Here is a 17,621-nt window from a genome sequence, read left to right as displayed (position 1 = left end):
TGCCAAGTGTCACATCTGGAGGAAACCTGGCACCATCCCTACGGTGAAGCATGTTGGTGGCAACATCTTGCTGTGGGGATGTTTTACAGCGGCAGGGACTGGGAGACAAGTCAGGGTCAAGGGAAAGATTTAATGGCGCGAAGTACAGAGATCATTGATGAAAGCCTGCTCAGGACTTCAGACTGGGGTGAAGGTGCACCTTCTAACAGGACAATGGACCCTAAGTCACAGCCAAGACAGAGAAGAATGGGATAAAATCCCCAAATACAGGTGTACCAAGCTTGTCGTGTCATACCCAAGATGGCTCAAGGCTGTCAACGCTGCCAAAGGTGCTAAAACAAACTACAGAGTAAAGGGTCTGTATACTTACGTAAATGTGATATTTTTTGTAAATGAGCAAACATTTCTAAACCTGTTTTTGCTTTGAGATTATGGGCTATTGTTTAGTTTGAGGAAAAAAATAACATGTAATCCATTTTAGGGTTCGGCATGTAACGTAAAAGTGGAAATAGTCCATGGGTCTGAATACTTTCCAAAGGCACTGTATATACACTATACTTCATAAAATACTTTCCTATCTCTCTCTCTTTGGGACAGTGTGGTGGACTGTTGTGATGACACTGTAGACATGTCACCTGTGCACCAGGTAGTCAATAGAAGCTGTCTCTATGGTGACACGGGCTGGAGAACATCCTGCTGATGCTGCAGACATGTCTGAGGGACAACCAGACCTCACAGGACAAACCCTCACAGCCAAGGTGAGCACTACAATAGGCCAGGGTAACAGGACAGGAAGGTGAATATCTTAAGGGAGAAAAAAAAGTGGGGGGAACCCTTTTTGGTGCTAGGCAGAACCCTTTGAAAAMGGTTCTACCTAGAACCCTCTATGTAGGGTTCGTCATAAGCCTCTGTATATGGTTCTATGAAGGGATTTACTGAGAACCATTTGATCTTTGGAGGATTCTTCCTAGAACCACCTATGAACGGTTCCACCAGCCTTATTATCCTTTAACATTTTATTTCTTTGACAATATTTGCATTTAACGAGTGCAATAAGTCCAACTACTAACAGATTGGATTAGTTTAGAAAAATGTGTTCTTTGTGTAGCATAAGATGTATCAACTAATCAGTGTACATGTAAAAATAGATTAAAACAAACAATTCTGAAAGTCACCCTGCAATAGAGCATGCTAGTGATATGGTTCTATGTAGGACACTTTTTGCCTTTCAAAATAACCCTTTCTTCCAGAAAGTGTGCTTCAGATCAAAACGGTTCATTTTGCTAGCCTGATCCCAGATCCGTTTATGCTGTTTTGCCAAGTCCTACTGTATAATTGTCATGCCATGTTACCATAGTAGTTGACTATCTGGCACAAATACAGTTGATTCGTATTCAGACCCCTTGACTTTTTCCACATTTTGTTGCGTTAAAGCCTTATTCGAATATTGATTAAATAGTTTGTTTCCCTCATCAATCTACACAATGTCAAAGCAAAAAAAAAWTTTWTTTTATTTTTTTGTGCAAAAAAATTATGTATTTACATAAGTATACAGACCCTTTACTCAGTATTTTGTTGAAGCACCTTTGGCAGCGATTACAGCCTCGATCTTTCTTGTGTATGACGCTACAAGCTTGGCACACCTGTATTTGGGGAGTTTCTTGCATCCTTCTCTGCAGATCCTCTCAAGCTGTCTGGTTGGATGGGAAGCGTTGATGCACAGCTATTTTCAGGTCTCTCGGAGATGTTTGATTGGGTTCAAGTCCGGGCTCTGGCTGGGCCACTCAAGGCCGTTGAGGCTTGTCCCGAAGCCACTCCTGCGTTGTCTTGGCTGTGTGCCTAGGTCGTTGTCCTGTTGGAAGGTGAACCTTCGCCCCAGTCGGAGGTCATGAGTGCTCTGGAGCAGGTTTTCATCATCGATCTTGTTTCTCATTGTCCTTCAGATACTTTTTGGCAAACCCCAAGCGGGCTGTCATGTGGTTTTAACTGAGTGACTTCTGCCTGGCCACTCCACCATAAAGGCCTGATTGGTGGAGTGCTGCAGAGATGTTTGTCCTTCAGTAAGGCTCTCCCATCTCCGCAGAGGAACTCTGAAGCTCTGTCAGTGACCATCGGGTTCTTGGTCACCTCCCTGACCATGGCCCTTCTACCGTGATTCCTCAGTTTGGCCCGGGTGGACAGCTCTAGTAATAGTATAGGTGGTTTAAAACGTCTTCCATTTAAGAATGATGGAGGCCACTGTGTTCTTGGGGATCTTCAATGCTGCAGAAGTGTTTTGGTACCCTTCCCCAGATCTGTGCCTCGACACAATCCCGTCTCTGAGCTCTACAGACAATTCCTTCGACCTGATTGCTTGTTTTTTGCTCTGACATGCACTGTCAACTGTGGGACCTTATATAAACAGGTGTGTGCCTTTCCAAATCATGTCCAATCAATTTAATTTACTATAGGTGGACTCCAATCAGGTTGTAGAAACATCTCAAGGATGATCAATGGAAATAGGATATACCTGAGCTAAATTGAGGCTCATAACAAAGGGTCTGAATACTTATATAAATACTTTATCTGTTTAAGGTTATTATACATTTGCAAAAAATTCTGAACCTGTTTTTGTTTAGTCATTATGGGGTATTGTGTGTGTGTGTAGATTATTTTCTCTCAATTTAATCAATTTTAGAATAAGGCTGTACCATAACAATGTGGGTAAGGGGCCTGAATACTTTCTAACTGCAGTGTATATAAATCTAATGAAATTGTATCGGTCACACACATATTTAGCAGATTTTGTTGCAAAATGCTTGTTCCTAGCTCCAACAGTGCAGTAGTATCTAAAAACGATTCACAACAATGCACAATCTAAAAATGGAAGAATGGCATTAAGAAATATATAAATATTAGAMTGAGAAATGTCGGAGTGGCATTGACTAAAATACATTAGACTAGAATACAGTATATACATGAGATGAGTAAAGCAGTATGTAAACATTATTCAAGTGACCAGTGATTCTATGTATATAGGGGGTGTTCCCTTTATCCCATACATCCTGCATGTTGATTCATGGCCTTGGAAATGTAAACACAAAAATAATGTTTGGCTTTTAAATTCTTTCTGTTCTGACTCTTCATGTGAAAGGCTATAGGCCTAATGGAATGGATGAACAGCCATGTAAATGCCTAATTATTATTATTATTAAATGCCTTATTCTTATCACGTCTTTCCAAATCCATTTTGATTTCAATATCCCTGAGATGAATGTTGTATAATGTTATGGTTCTTACAGCAATGTAACTTGCACTTTGTTTTCAGGTTTGAATGACAGTGTATTCCCCTAAACTTATTTCAATAGTTGTTTTATATGTAAGACCAATTACCATTTGTAATTTGTTTTGGTGCAGATGTGTTAAATATACAACCCTTATAAGTGTCTGTTCATGGAACAATACATCAGCCACACATCAACTACTTATTTTCTACCACATTTTTATTCAAGAGCATATACCATATACACATCTTTGCTGTCTTAAAAAAAAAAGAGTAATTACATGCACATGTTAAGGGTACATTTTTGCTGTATAGAGCAAATATTTCAAGAGTCTTAATAAGAATACAATTTGGATAGAGCCACAGAAAAACCTCAAATTACAGAATAAGACCTGTACGATATATCAAGTACTTTGACCAGACACCTTCAAGTCGAATTTTTTTGGTCACATACACATGGTTAGCAGATGTTATTGTGAGTGTAGCGAAATGCTTGTGCTTCTAGTTCTGACAGTGCAGTAACATCTAACAATTCCACAACTACCTAATACACACATCTAAGTAATGGAATATATGGATGAGCAGTGACTGAGCGGTGTAGGTAAGATGCAATAAATGGTATAATATACAGTGTTGAGATGAGTAATGTGAACATTAAAGTGGCCAATGATTTCATGTATGTAGGCAGCAGCCCCTGTGTTAGTGATTGCTATTTAACAGTGATGGCCTTGAGATAGCTGTTTTTCAATCTGTCCCAGCTTTGATGCACCTGTACTGACCTCGCCTTCTGGATGAACAGGCAGTGGCTCGGGTGGTTGTCCTTGATGACCTTACCTATGTTGCAAGATTGATGTAATTCTCTCCATGTCAACAAGTTCCCCGCATAGACCTAACCACATCTTGAGGGTGCATGTTCATTTTCCCAGCATTTTGTTACACATTTCATTGCGGTTGCTTAAAGAATCTATCAATTTAAATGGAGAGGATTGGAGTGTATCCACAGGAACAATACCTAGGAGATGGCATGGGGTCTGGTTGAATAACACCTGTGATGTCCTGTTTAACATGGAGAACTTCGCACCAAAATATGCAAGTATCCCTGGCTGCAGTGTGCAATTCAGGGCTGGTCTCAATGTGGACGGAGTCAAACGTTTGACCCCGCCCACCTTTTTGTCCATCTGATATGACAGTCACACACTGAACACACACGTTTGCGCAAGGCACATATTGAATTCAAACGTATTTAATTTTTGATGATCGTAAGAAATATTATAAAGTGGTACCAGCAGATATGTTAACACGTTTTGCTTCATGCTATGAGACAAGCTACTGATGTTGTTGTGAACAGACTTATGTATGTCATGTACTGTTAAAATTGTTGATAAATGTTAACTTGAATTATATTTCATTGAGCATTTACTGTTACTACCTATTCTGATTTATAATGCTATTTACTTTCCTCATGAGAATGGAGACAGACTATACCATATAGACATACTGACAAGCTGAATGTGCTTTGTACATTAAGTTATACCAGCTCCAGTAAAGAGATCAGAGACTCGGGTGACTTCTACGTCATCTTTACTAAACAACATAACACAATTTACACAGCAGACAAAAACGAGGTTTGACCACTCCTCAAAAATGTCTTCACTCCTGCTCCTCAGAAGAGGCAAAGACAGTCATTTTCTTGTTGTCAACTGCCTCCACATAGAACATCTCAATCTCTCTGTAACATGACTGGTTCCTTGAGGAGAATAGTTTCCTCTTCATCCAGGCCATCATACAACTGTAGTTCTTTAAGGGTTGTAATGCGGTCTTCCCCGTCCATCCCAATTACACTAGGGAGGGAAACAGTGCCTTTAAATGTTTGGCGTTCGCACCACCTTGCTGACTCGAGGGTGTCCCTTAGAAGAACATCTGCTTCCTTGAAGAAAAATAATAAATATTAAGAGTAGTGCCTCATTGGGTGATCAAGACAAATTACACCCCACTTTCACAATACCACCATGCAAACAAAAGCCACTATTACTAAAGGGGTTTTCAGTGATATCGATAACTACTCAACAAGTCATCACAACTATTATATCTTGTCAAGTATTCAGTATTACACACAGACTACTTACCCAGTTCACAGCGCATGTTTTCAGTATCGTCTAGAAAGAAAACAGATTGTGGTCATTACGTAATGTACGGGAACCTGTAGGGATGTGTTTACAGGAATGCACCTTACTTTAGCTAATAGCCTATACAGTACCTGGTCCTGCAGAGCTGGATGCTGATGTGACCTCCTGGGGTGACATCTACATCATCCTGAAATATATTGGGGGGGGGGGGGTAAGTCTAAACATTGGTTTAAGACTATACCACTCATCATGACACCTACCTGTAGTGTGTTTTGATTTCACCACCTTTTTCCATCTTTCAACCTCTCTTCTTCAGACCTTAGTGAGTGAATGACATACAGTGGGGCAAAAAAGTATTTAGTCAGCCACCAATTGTGCAAGTTCTCCCACTTAAAAAGATGAGCAAATATCTTGCTTGAAATCTTGCTTGTTTGTAGGTGACCAAATACTTATTTTCCACCATAATTTGCAAATAAATTCATAAAAAATCCTACAATGTGATTTTCTGGATTTTTTCCCCCTCATTTTGTCTGTCATAGTTGAAGTGTACCTATGATGAAAATTACAGGCCTCATCTTTTTAAGTGGGGGAACTTGCACAATTGGTGGCTGACTAAATACTTTTTTGCCCCACTGTACATTCAATATGAACATATATTCAGGTCAGCCTGGCCACAGTGAAAATGATTAAGAATGCAAATTAAGTTTAATGTTCAAGACTTACGGCGTGGGAAAGTTCTGCAGGAAAACTAGGCACCACCGTCGCCGAATTTGCTGCATGTTTTCCTTTAAAAGAAAATCACACAATCGGATGAGTATCCCAAAAAACATATCCACTAGTGATGAGAATTTCATAATTTATACATACCTCAGTGAAATCACACTGTGCTTCCATAGCAATGTACAGAGCATACTGTAAGTTAAGTTTGATAGTTATGTTAGTTATTATAACTAATAAAACTCCCCTCCAGGAATATATTTCAGGATGTAGAAGACACACCACGTCACATCAGCATCCAGCTCTGCAGGAGTTTGATATATGTAGTGTTAAAAACTGTAGGAAATAGGTCCCAAAGAATGTAAAGAATAATAAACAAAGTATGAGCAATAAGTGTGCGTTGCATGCTGCAAGCACAGAAAATAACTTTGTTATAACAGAAAATAGGACTTATAATATAGTGAATAGCCAGCATCTTACCATCAAAACAAACACCCCACAGTTGTTTGAGAAACCTTGCTTTGGTAGGCCCTGTGGTGTGAACAAGGTACACTTTTCAATAAAGGAATGACAATCAAATGGTACAGTTCAGTGGAATAATTTAAAGGAATATCTAACCTGATCATCCACACAAAGTCCTCCAAGGTCCAGGGGACAAGATCCGAGCAATGTTTCTGAACGCAGTGTAAAAAAGTACATTAACAACTTTTTATACTTCAGCATGCATAACAGTTTTGAACACAGTTGGAACTGAATTAGCCCAAGTTTCTTTCACAACATGTATGGGTGTTGCTCGACCAGAAAATGTATTTGACTACAAACACCATTTCTCACATCAATGCACTCACATGCCAAAAATATTTCCTTGGACACGGTTTCAAAGCAATGTGTATGCTTTCTTCGTAAATGTGTTTTGAAGTTTTTAAATTACCGTTTGCAGTGTGGACAAGTTACAATGGCTTTTCTTGACTTGCCATGTATGTTGGTACCAGGTGATTTCATTATTGTATATACTATGTGTAGGCTGTGTAGACTCGCTATGTGAAACAATGAAAAGTTAGATGTCATATAGTCCAAAGAWGAAAAAGCCTGGAAGGAGGAGAGATGACTAGAAATTATTCTGTTATTCGGTGTGGATTAATTGTCGGAGTAGAGGACCTTGTGCATTTCATGTAAAATAACTCAACGTTTATATCCCATGACAAATTAGCTAGCAACAGCAAGCTAGCTAAATTTCCATAAATGTTTAATGCTTTTCGACCTGTCCCCAAATTAATACAATTGGTTCAGAGTTTGTTTTGATATTTTAAGCTGCGTGTCGTGGTCGCGTTTGGTGTGGGGGAACAAAATCAATTTGCGCACAATGGCACGGTTTGGGTACGGTGTTAGTCGGCATATCTTTTTTTTTGCCGTTCTGTGGGCTGTCTCCATGACCAAAGGTGTAGCAGCATCGATTTCCAAGAACTCCCTCACCATCTGGTCCACAAATGTAGACATTTTCTGCCCTCTTTCTGCATTGGTTGAGACCCCCAAAATTTGAATATATTATTATGACGCAAAAGGTTTACCAACAATTCTCCCTTCTTTTGCAATTCCTCTACCTGGCCCATTAAGTATTAATAGCCTGGTCTTGTTGTATTAGCGTTTCGCCATGATCCTCATTTTACTTTTCAATGTGGGTCATCCGGTTATAATTTTTCTCTAGAGTAGCCTTCATGCCATTGATAGGTTTACATTTTGCAGATTGAGGTGGCTGTTTGTCGTCGAAATAACTTCTGTTCTGGGACTGGGAAACTAGTCAGGATCAAGGGAAAGATGGAGCAAAGTACAGCTAGATCGTTGATGAAAACCTGCTCCAGTGTGCTCAGGACCTCAGACTGGGGCCAAGGTTCACCTTCCAACAGGACAACGACCTTAAGCACACAGCCAAGACAACGCAGGAGTGGCTTCGGAACAAGTCTCCGAATGTCCAATTGACGATACGGCGCGTATAACGTCTCATAAATTTGGTCTACAAGAGTTTAAACAATGTCAGATATCCTGAGGTTGTTGAAGATATGTACAGCCTTTTCCATTGCATGCATTAAATATTACAACTTCAATGGGTAACCAATGCAAAATACCACTTAGCCATTGTAAATAAGAATTTGTTCTTAACCGACTTGCCTAGTTAAATAAAGGTTACATTAAAAAAATACAGACTAAACTTCTGTTTCAATTGCCAGGACGAAGAGAACTGAGAAACACATTTCACGCCACTTCGATACAGCTACTAGAAGTGACTTTCATAGCAGGTTAGGAGACTGAGGTTAAGGTTAGGAAAGTGGTGAGAGAAAAAAGCGGCAATAGTACAGTTTGTCCCTCGAGTTGCCGTAGCAAGTGTGTACTTAATCAAAATAGTCTGAATTCATCTTACTCAAATCTAATTTTGACGTTTTTAGGTCTTAGTCGCCCACATTTGGGTCACATACAAAAAAATCTTAAATTGCACCAATTAACCCTGCACCGATACACTATCCCCCCCAAAACCACGATCCTACACCAGGCCGCCGGCATGGGAGGATGTAACCCCTTCTCTCAAAACTTCTTGTAGATTTGCTGCACTAAAATCTCACCGCAAAATATGTATCTGTTGCTTCAACTACCACATATACAGTATCTTCTGTGATTTCCGCTGCGCAGTGCAGTTGATCACCATGGCAATAAACAAAAGAAATCCAACCTTACTAAAACTCATCCTCTCTGGATCTCTCTCAGGCCTTCTCACTGGGGGGCTTCCAGTTGAATCACCCACCCTTGGGCTATCCTCTACTCACTACCTCAGCATAGGAAACTTTCATTCCCACTCAAACTCTGGCAATCTCAGCCTGTCTCTCTCTCACAGGGCACTTCGGCCCCAGCTGCATGGGCACCCCCACAGTTGACACACAGTGCGTTCTCTATCCCAACTGTACACTCCCTCTGACTATGCCCTCCTGCACATTTCTCACACTGTGGGATCTCCCTTCTACACACTGCTGCAWCAGGTCTGAATCCTTGCCACGTAAAGCACAGTAGCGGGTTTGGAACATATGCCCTGACAGAATAGAAAATATAAAGTAAACTGACCTTATCAGGTAGACACTCTGTGTCAAAGCTCAATAAGACCGACAGGGTATTCTCAGACTTGCCATTGCCACCGGGTCCACGTCTCACTAAACAGCGGGCGTCACAAACACCAGGAACATTATTTTTCATTTGATCCACCTCTACACTCAACGCTACCCCACTGAGCACCCCTTTGAGCGGCGCTCCGTTCGTTCCGGAGAGCAAAGCACGCCACAGGTTTCCTCTGGGTGGAGGATGCACAAAAAATAAACAAATCCACTTCTCGAAACTTTCACGTATGTATCCATTCCCAGTTTTCCCTTTACCCAGCTTGACACAACGTATGGGTCGGCCAAAAAGTAGCAATCCACTCTTTCCAAAAATCTCACTCCCACCATTCCAAATTCTTCTCCGGTAGGATTCACAGGGCAAACATTGGAAGTCTTTACCACACCGGTCGCTGCAGGTAGGCCCACTTCATCCTGGTCTGGCTCAAACTCAGAGAGCTCACCGCTGCCAACCGACTCCATTTTGAGATTCTCAAGAGAGCAAGAAGACCTAAAGGTAAATAAGTAAAGTTACTTGGTTTGTATTTAGGAGACGAAGGTACAGTATACACTCTGGAGTCGAAGGTCTGAACTTACCGCCATTCTTACGCTTTTGTGTCATCGCACCTCCTTTGCAACAATGTTGCAATGTGTCATCTTCTCTAGTTCAATGACAACCAACACTTCATTGAAGAATCCCTACTGCTGACCAATCACCGACGAAGGGGTATAGACTTCGGCTTGCCTCAGGAAAAAATCTTGTGTGCACGAACAGCCGAAAAAATGCTTGCCTAAATCCAAAACAGTGACAAAATGTAATCAATCTATGCACGCCATAAACTGTTTTGGATGAGAAGCATGCGGACGCCTTAATACCCACAAGGTGGCGTCCAAACCTCAGGCCTACTGGAGTTCATCCATTGAGGAAAACAGTGAGGTGGGCCTGTTTCCACCACATACTATTGCAATACTACTATCATTATTTCAAGTAAGAAGTACAATATTACTGGATATTATTTGCATGCTTTTTGGAAGGACTGGGCACCAAAAATATCTTCCAAAATGAACAGCACTGGGGAAAAGAAAGAAACAATTCACAGAACAGACGTAGGTCCAGGCCTGATGATTGCATAGGCTTACTTGAGTAAATTGTTGTCATTTTAATCATTCAAAACATACTTTTCAGCAACCAATATCGTTGCATTAAATGAAAAATATATAAATTCTGCAACCTGCAACAAATACCTTTTTATTATAAATCTGAACAAATGCATTCCATGATCCTAGAAGTATTAAATTCAAATGAATCTCAATCAATCAAATGTATTTATAAAGCCATTTTTACATACATCAGCAGATGTCAAAGGGCTATACAGAAACCCAGCCTAAACAGCACCCCAAACAGCAAGCAATGCAGATGTAGAAGCACGGTGGCTAGGAAAAACTCCCTAGAAAGGAAGGAACCTAGGAAGAAACCAAGAGAGCAACCAGGCTCTGAGGGGTGGCCAGTCCTCTTCTGGCTGTACCGGGTGGAGATGTATAACAGAACATGGCCATTAAGGCCAGATTGTTATTCAAGATGTTCAAACATTCTTAGATGACCAGCAGGGTCAAATAATAATCACAGCCATTGTAGAGGGTGCAACAGGTCAGTACCTCAGGAGTAAATGTCCGTTGGCTTTTCATAGCCGAGCATTCCGATGTCGAGACAGCAAGTGTGGTAGAGAGGAGGACAAGGTCGAAAACAGCAGGTCCGGGACAAGGTAGCACATCCGGTGAACAGGTCAGGGTTCCCTAGCCGCAGGCAGAACAGTAGAWACTGGAGCAGCAGCAAGACCAGGTGGACTGGGATAGCTAGGAGTCAAAGCCAGGTAGTCCTGAGGCATGATCCTAGGGCTCAGGTCCTCGGAGGGAGAGAGAGAGGGAGCATACATAAATTCACACAGGACACCAGATAAGACAYGAAAATTACACCAGAGATAAGACTGACCCTAGCCCCCCCAGCACAGACTATTGCAGGATAGATATTGGAGACGGGTGGGTCAGGGGACACTGTGGCCAACGATACCTCCAGACAGGGCCAACCTGGCAGGATATAACCCCASCCACTTTGCCAAAGCACAGCCCCCACGACTCTAGAGAGATACAGACCACCAACTTACTACCCTGAGACAAGGCTGAGTATAGCTCAGGAAGATCTCCTCCACCGCACGAGCGCAAAACCAGACAGGAAGATCACGTCTGTGACTCAACCCACTGAAATGATGCACCCCTTCGAGAGACGGCATGGAAGAGCACTATTAAGCTAGTGACTCAGCCCCCATAATAGAGGCAGAGGCASAGAATCCCAGTGGAGGGGAGCCAGCCAGGCAGACAGCAAGTGCAGTTCGTCGTTCCAGTGCCTTGCCGTTCACATTCGCACCCCCTGGGCCAGACTATACTCAATCATAGGATCTACTGAAGAGATGAGTCTTCAATAAAGACTTAAAGGTTGAGACCGAGTCTGCGTCTCTCACATGGATAGGCAGATCATTCCATAAAAATGTAGCTCTATAGGAGAAAGCCCTGCCTCCAGCTGTTTGCTTTGAAATTCTAGGGACAATAAGGAGGCCTGCGTCTTGTGACCGTTTGGTCCTTGTAGATATGTAAGGCAGGACCAAATCGGAGAGATAGGTAGGAGCAAGCCCATGTAATGCTTTGTAGGTTAGCAGTAAAACCTTGAAATCAGCCCTTGCCTTAACAGGAAGCCAGTGTAGCACTGGAGTAATATGATCAAATTTGTTGGTTCTAGTCAGGATTCTAGCAGCAGTGTTTATCACTAACTGAAGTTTATTTAGTGCTTTATCCAGGTAGCCGGAGAGTAGAGCATTGCAGTAGTCTAATCTAGAAGTGACAAAAGCATGGATTAGCTTTTCTGCAGCTTTTTGGACAAAAAGTTTTAGATTTTTGCAATGTTACTAAGATGGAAAAAAATCTGTCTTTAATTTTCTTTATGCTCGTCAAGAGATCAGGGTCCAGAGTAACGCCGAGGTCCTTCAGTTTTATTTGAGACGACTGTACAACCATCAAGATTAATTGTCAGATTCAACAGAAGATCTTTGTTTCTTGGGACCTAAAACTAGCATCTGTTTTATCCGAGTTTAAAAGTAAAACATTTGCCACCATCCACTTCCTTATGTCTGAAACACAGGCTTCCAGGGTAGGCAATTTTAGGGCTTCGCCATGTTTCATCAAAATGTACACCTGTGTGTTGTCCGCATAGCAGTGAAAGTTGACAATGTGTTTCCGAGTGACATCACCAAGAGGTAGAATATATAGTGAAAACAATAGTGGTCCTAAAACGGAACCTCGAGAAACGTTAACTTACAATTGATTTGTCAGAGGACAAACCATCCACAGAGACGAACTGATATCTTTCAGAAAAATAAGATCTAAACCAGGCAAGAATTTGTCCGTGTAGACCAATTATGGTTTCTAATTTCTTAAAGAATGTGGTGATTGATGGCGTCAAAAGCAGCACTTAGGTCTAGGAGCACGAGGACAGATGCAGATCCTTGGTTTGACACCATTAAAAGGTAATTTCTAACCTTTGAGTGCAGTCTCAGTGCTAAAACCAGACTGAAGCATTTCATATCCATTATGACTTTGAGAAGGCAGTGAGTTGCTGTGCAACAGGTTTTTCAAAAAAATTGAGAGGAATGGGAGATTTGATATAGCCAATCGTTTTTTTACATTTTCTGGGTCAAGGTTTGGCTTTTTCAAGAGAGGCTTTATTACTGCCACTTTTAGTGAGTTTGGTACACATCCGGTGGATAGGGAGCCATTTATTATGTTCAACATAGGAGGGCCAAGCACAGGAAGTAGCTCTTTCAGTAGTTTAGTTGGAATAGGGTCCAATATGCAGCTTGACGGTTTATAGGCCATGACTATTTTCATGAATGTGTCAAGAGGTACAGGATTAAAAAACTTGAGTGTCTCAATTGATCCTAGGTCCTGGCAGTTCTGTGCAGACTCAGGACAACTGAACTTTGGAGAAATATGCAGATTCAAAGAGGAGTCTAATTCGCTTTCTAATGATCATGATTTTTTCATCGAAGAAGTTAATGAATTTATCACTGCTGAAGTGAAAGCTATCCTCTCTTGTTGAATGCTGCTTTTTAGTTAGCTTTGCGACAGTATCAATTACATTTTGGATTGTTCTTATTCTCCTCAAATTAGGATGATCGAGCAGTAGTGAGGGCTCTTCGATATTGCACAGTACCGTCTTTCCAAGCTAGTCGGAAGACTTCCAGTTTGGTGTGGCGCCATTTCCATTCCAATTTTCTGGAAGCCTGCTTCAGAGCATGGGTATTTTCTGTGAACCAGGGAGCAAATGTCTTGTGACGAATGTTTCTAGGGGTGCGACTGCATCTAGGGTATTATGCAAGGTTAAATTAAGATCCTCAGTTGGGTGGTTAACCGATTTTTGTACTCCGACGTCCTTGGGTAGGTGGAGGGAGTCTGGAAGGGCATCTAGGAATCTTTGAGTTGTCTGAGAATTTATAGCACGGCTTTTGATGATCCTTGGTTGGGGTCTGAGCAGATTATTTGTTGCGATTGTAAACGTAATAAAATGGTGGCCCGATAGTCCAGCATAATGAGGAAAAACATTTAGATCCACAATATTTATTCCATGGGACAAAACTAGATGCAGGGTATGACTGTGGCAATGAGTAAATCCAGAGACCTGTTTGACAAAACCCACTGAGTTGATGATGGCTCCAAAAGCCTTTTGGAGGTATCTGCCATAACTACAAGGTCTGATAGGAATTCAGGGAACTCAGTGAGGAACGATGTATACGGCCCAGGAGGCCTGTAAACAGTAGCTATAGAAAGTGATTGAGTAGGCTGCATAGATTTCATGACTAGAAGCTCAAAAGAGAAAAACATATTTTTTTTTTGTAAATCGAAATTTGCTGTCATAAATGTTAGCAACACCTCTGCCTTTTAACGGGATACGGTCACTAGTGTAACCAGGAGGATAGGCCTAATTTAACATTCATCAGGCTTGAGCCATGTTTCAATCAGGCCAATCACATCAAGATTATGATCAGTCAGTGGCGACCCGTCATTCAGGGCACCTGTTTTGAGCCCAACATTTTTTGCAAAAAAAAACAGTCACATCAGTTTGTAAACAATTAAAAAATATATATCATTGAGTTAATTAWTAAAGCCACATACAAACATGGTCGCTTTAGTTGAGTAAGCAGCTCCAAAATGCAGATAGCCAGGTGTAGTGGTGGTAAGGATTCACTCCATGGTGCTGAAAAGAAAGCTCTGCTGTTGGGACAGCTTTATGTAGGCCCTAACAGTTCGTGAGCACCGTTTGTCACCGTTATAGTGCTATTACTGTATTGTTTAGGGTTGTGTAGTGACTTTGCTGGCATGCATCTAAAACATTTGAGTTTGCCTCACCAACATTTATATGCTAAAATCGCCACTGTGATCAGTGATTAGTTGATTGACTATGACTGCCTTGGAAGTGAGGGATCTAACATTAAGTAACCATATTTTGAGATGTGAGATACCACAATCTCTTTCAATAATGACAGGAATGGAGGAGGTCTTTATTCCAGTGAGATTGCTAAGGCGAACACCGCCATGTTTTGTTTTGCTCAACCTAGATCGAGGCACAGACACGGTCTCAATGGGGATAGCTGAGCTGACTACACTGCCTGCTAGTGGCAGATTCCACTAAGCTGGCAGGCTGGCTAACAGCCTGCTGCCTGGCCTGCACCATCTCTTATTGTGGAGTTAGAGGAATAAGAGCCCTGTCTATGTTCATAGATAAGATGAGAGCACCCCCCAGCTAGGATGGAGTCTGTCACTCCTCAGCAAGCCAGGCTTGGTCCTGTTTGTGGGCGAGTCCCAGAAAGAGGGTAAATAATCTACAAATTCTATCTTTTGGGAGGGGCAGAAAACAGTTAAAATCAAATCAAAGTTTATTTGTCACGTGCGCCGAATACAACAGGTGTAGTAGACCTTACAGTGAAATGCTTACTTACAGGCTCTAACCAATAGTGCAAAAAAGGTGTTAGGGTGAACAGTAGGTACGTAAAGAAATAAAACAACAGTAAAAAGACAGGCTATATACAGTAGCAAGGCTATAAAAGTAGCGAGGCTACATACAGACACCAGTTAGTCAGGCTGATTGAGGTAGTATGTACATGTAGATATGGTTAAAGTGACTATGCATTTATGATGAACAGAGAGTAGCAGTAGCGTAAAAGAGGGGTTGGCGGGTGGTGGGTGGCAGAACCAGCGATTGACTTGTGAGACTGCTGTAGAGCTCATCACTCCCCCTTACTGGGAGGGGGCCAGAGACAAATACTCAATGCCGACATCTTTCTAGCTGATTTACACGCTGAAGCTATGTTGCACTTGGTGACCTCTGACTGTTTCATCCTAACATTGTTGGTGCCGACGTGAATAACATTATCCGTATACTCTCTAAACTCGCCAGTTTTAGCCTTAGCCAGCACCATCTTCAGATTAGCCTTTACGTCGGTGGCCCTGCCCCCTGGTAAACAGTGTATGATCACTGGATTATTATTTTTATGTCTATTGTAGGTAATGGAGTCGCCGTTGACTAGGGTTTTCAATTTGTCAGAACTAATGGTGGGAGTCTTCGGTGGCTCAGACCCCGTAACCAGAGAAGGCTCGGCCTCTGACTCCGACTCGTTGCTTAATGGGGGGACCCGGTTGAAAGTTTCTGTCGGCTGAATGAACGATACCGGTTGAGCATGCCGACATCATTTCTTTCCAGAAGCCTTGAGAAAATTGTCCGGCTGCTGGGATTGTGCGGGGGATTTATACTACTATCTGTACTTACTGGTGGCACAGACGCTGTTTCATCCTTTCCTACACTTAAATTACCCTTGCATAACGATGGCATCTGAAGATATGCTTGAAACATGGCTATCCTCACCATAAGGCGATAGTTCTGTATATTATGAGTACAGCAACTGCAATTAGATGGCATAGTGTTAATGTTACTACTTAGCTTTTTCGGCTGGTGGAGGTCCTGTAGAACAATGGCCAGATAAAGCGTCAGGGGTGAAAAAGTTGAATGAAAAAAGTAGAGCGAGGGGGAAAAAGACGTTGGTAAATGTATTAAAAGCAAAAACTGAAAAGTTTGGCAGATAGCCAAGTAGCAACAAACAGCACAATTTAGGACCCTAAAAATTAAGTTGATATAGTTTTCATGCTATAATATCTCAATGCAGAGGTCAACTGTAGGCCAATTGCCACCTTGTCAGATATCAATCCAATTTGTGATGGCTTGAGCTTTTGACTGATTCAAGAGAACTGTCCACTTCCCCACTGGTAAAACGTCTATTCCTTCCCCCCTCCACTTCTTTTAGTCAATATTGAGCACACTCAGCTGAAGGCAGTAAGGGTGCATTGTGTGACAGAAAAGGACACTGCTATCAAACAATGGCCCAAGAATGCATTTGAGGCCCTATCATGTATCTGTACAAGTGGTGGGCCTCGCCATTCAAATCAGCCTTCCCTATAGAGGCCCAATTTAGGATTATTTTTCCCCATTCATAACCCAAAAATGTTTATTGTTTTACCTTTGTTCAAATGTAACATGTGCTCATGTAAAATCAATGAATGAATGAGGAATACATTGATGTAGTCAAACCATCAAAGCACTGGCAGTATAGGCTACATTAAAAARATCAAGGTTTTACACACAAAACAATTGAATTCTATTTCAGGAGACAGATAAATATAATGTATGACCGGAGCACTTAGTGTCTTTATTTTTCTCACTGCTACTGTAACTCGACACATTGTATCAGCTGCTGCATTGCTATAACTCGATACTCTCATTGAAACAATGTATGAAATATATTTTTTGCTTTCAATTCAACCAAACGGTAGGATGGAGGGTGAGGCCCTCTGCTGGATGGAATGCAAACATCAGAGCTACATTTACAATGAAGAACTTCATGAATAGGGAGGCAGGCACTCCTCTTTAATTGATATAATTTCTCTTCATACTGTATGTGTAGTAACTACTGCTTAATGATCAACCCCGAGAAAAATGGACCCGATAGTATTTAATGTGTAGAAATGTAGTTGAAAGTATTGTACAGATAAGTGAAAGGGCCAAATTGAGGCAACTCCCGCCCTGTTTTACATTCATACACATCGTCACTTTTTGTTTTGATTTTGTCCACTTTGCTATGGAAACCTTTTTTCTTCAAAAATGTGCTAATCCCTGTCAGTTGTCTCGGTTGCTGTTAGGCTATGTGATCTGTCCCTAACTCCATTCTCTATTTTTGTGCTTCCTTGTGCTGCCAAGCCCCTGACGTAATGCTTCGTGTTAATTAT

The 17,621-nt window shown here is 41.5% G+C and overlaps 2 long non-coding RNA genes across 8 annotated transcripts; one reads left to right on the top strand and one right to left on the bottom strand.

Annotated features, from left to right (window-relative positions):
* Window positions 1–202: 202 nt before the first annotated feature.
* Window positions 203–3,368, top strand: LOC139023898 (uncharacterized). Its single transcript, XR_011475128.1, has 2 exons — window positions 203–758; window positions 1,680–3,368. It is a non-coding gene; the product is annotated as an uncharacterized lncRNA (long non-coding RNA).
* Window positions 3,369–4,481: 1,113 nt separating this feature from the next.
* Window positions 4,482–11,179, bottom strand: LOC112068205 (uncharacterized). Of its 7 annotated transcripts, XR_002893538.2 has the most exons (8): window positions 10,896–11,179; window positions 9,837–10,030; window positions 9,214–9,750; window positions 6,724–6,779; window positions 6,586–6,636; window positions 6,112–6,409; window positions 5,649–5,706; window positions 4,482–5,575 (listed from the first exon to the last, which is right to left on the bottom strand). It is a non-coding gene; the product is annotated as an uncharacterized lncRNA (long non-coding RNA). The 7 variants fall into 7 exon arrangements; XR_011475127.1 differs by lacking the exons at window positions 9,214–9,750; window positions 9,837–10,030; window positions 10,896–11,179 and adding an exon at window positions 8,828–9,203; XR_002893539.2 differs by lacking the exons at window positions 9,214–9,750; window positions 9,837–10,030; window positions 10,896–11,179 and adding an exon at window positions 8,833–9,203.
* Window positions 11,180–17,621: the final 6,442 nt, after the last annotated feature.

This window comes from Salvelinus sp. IW2-2015, unplaced genomic scaffold (genome assembly GCF_002910315.2).
Source record: "Salvelinus sp. IW2-2015 unplaced genomic scaffold, ASM291031v2 Un_scaffold245, whole genome shotgun sequence".
NCBI lineage: Eukaryota > Metazoa > Chordata > Actinopteri > Salmoniformes > Salmonidae > Salvelinus > Salvelinus sp. IW2-2015.
This window is presented reverse-complemented; position numbering and strand designations above follow the sequence as displayed.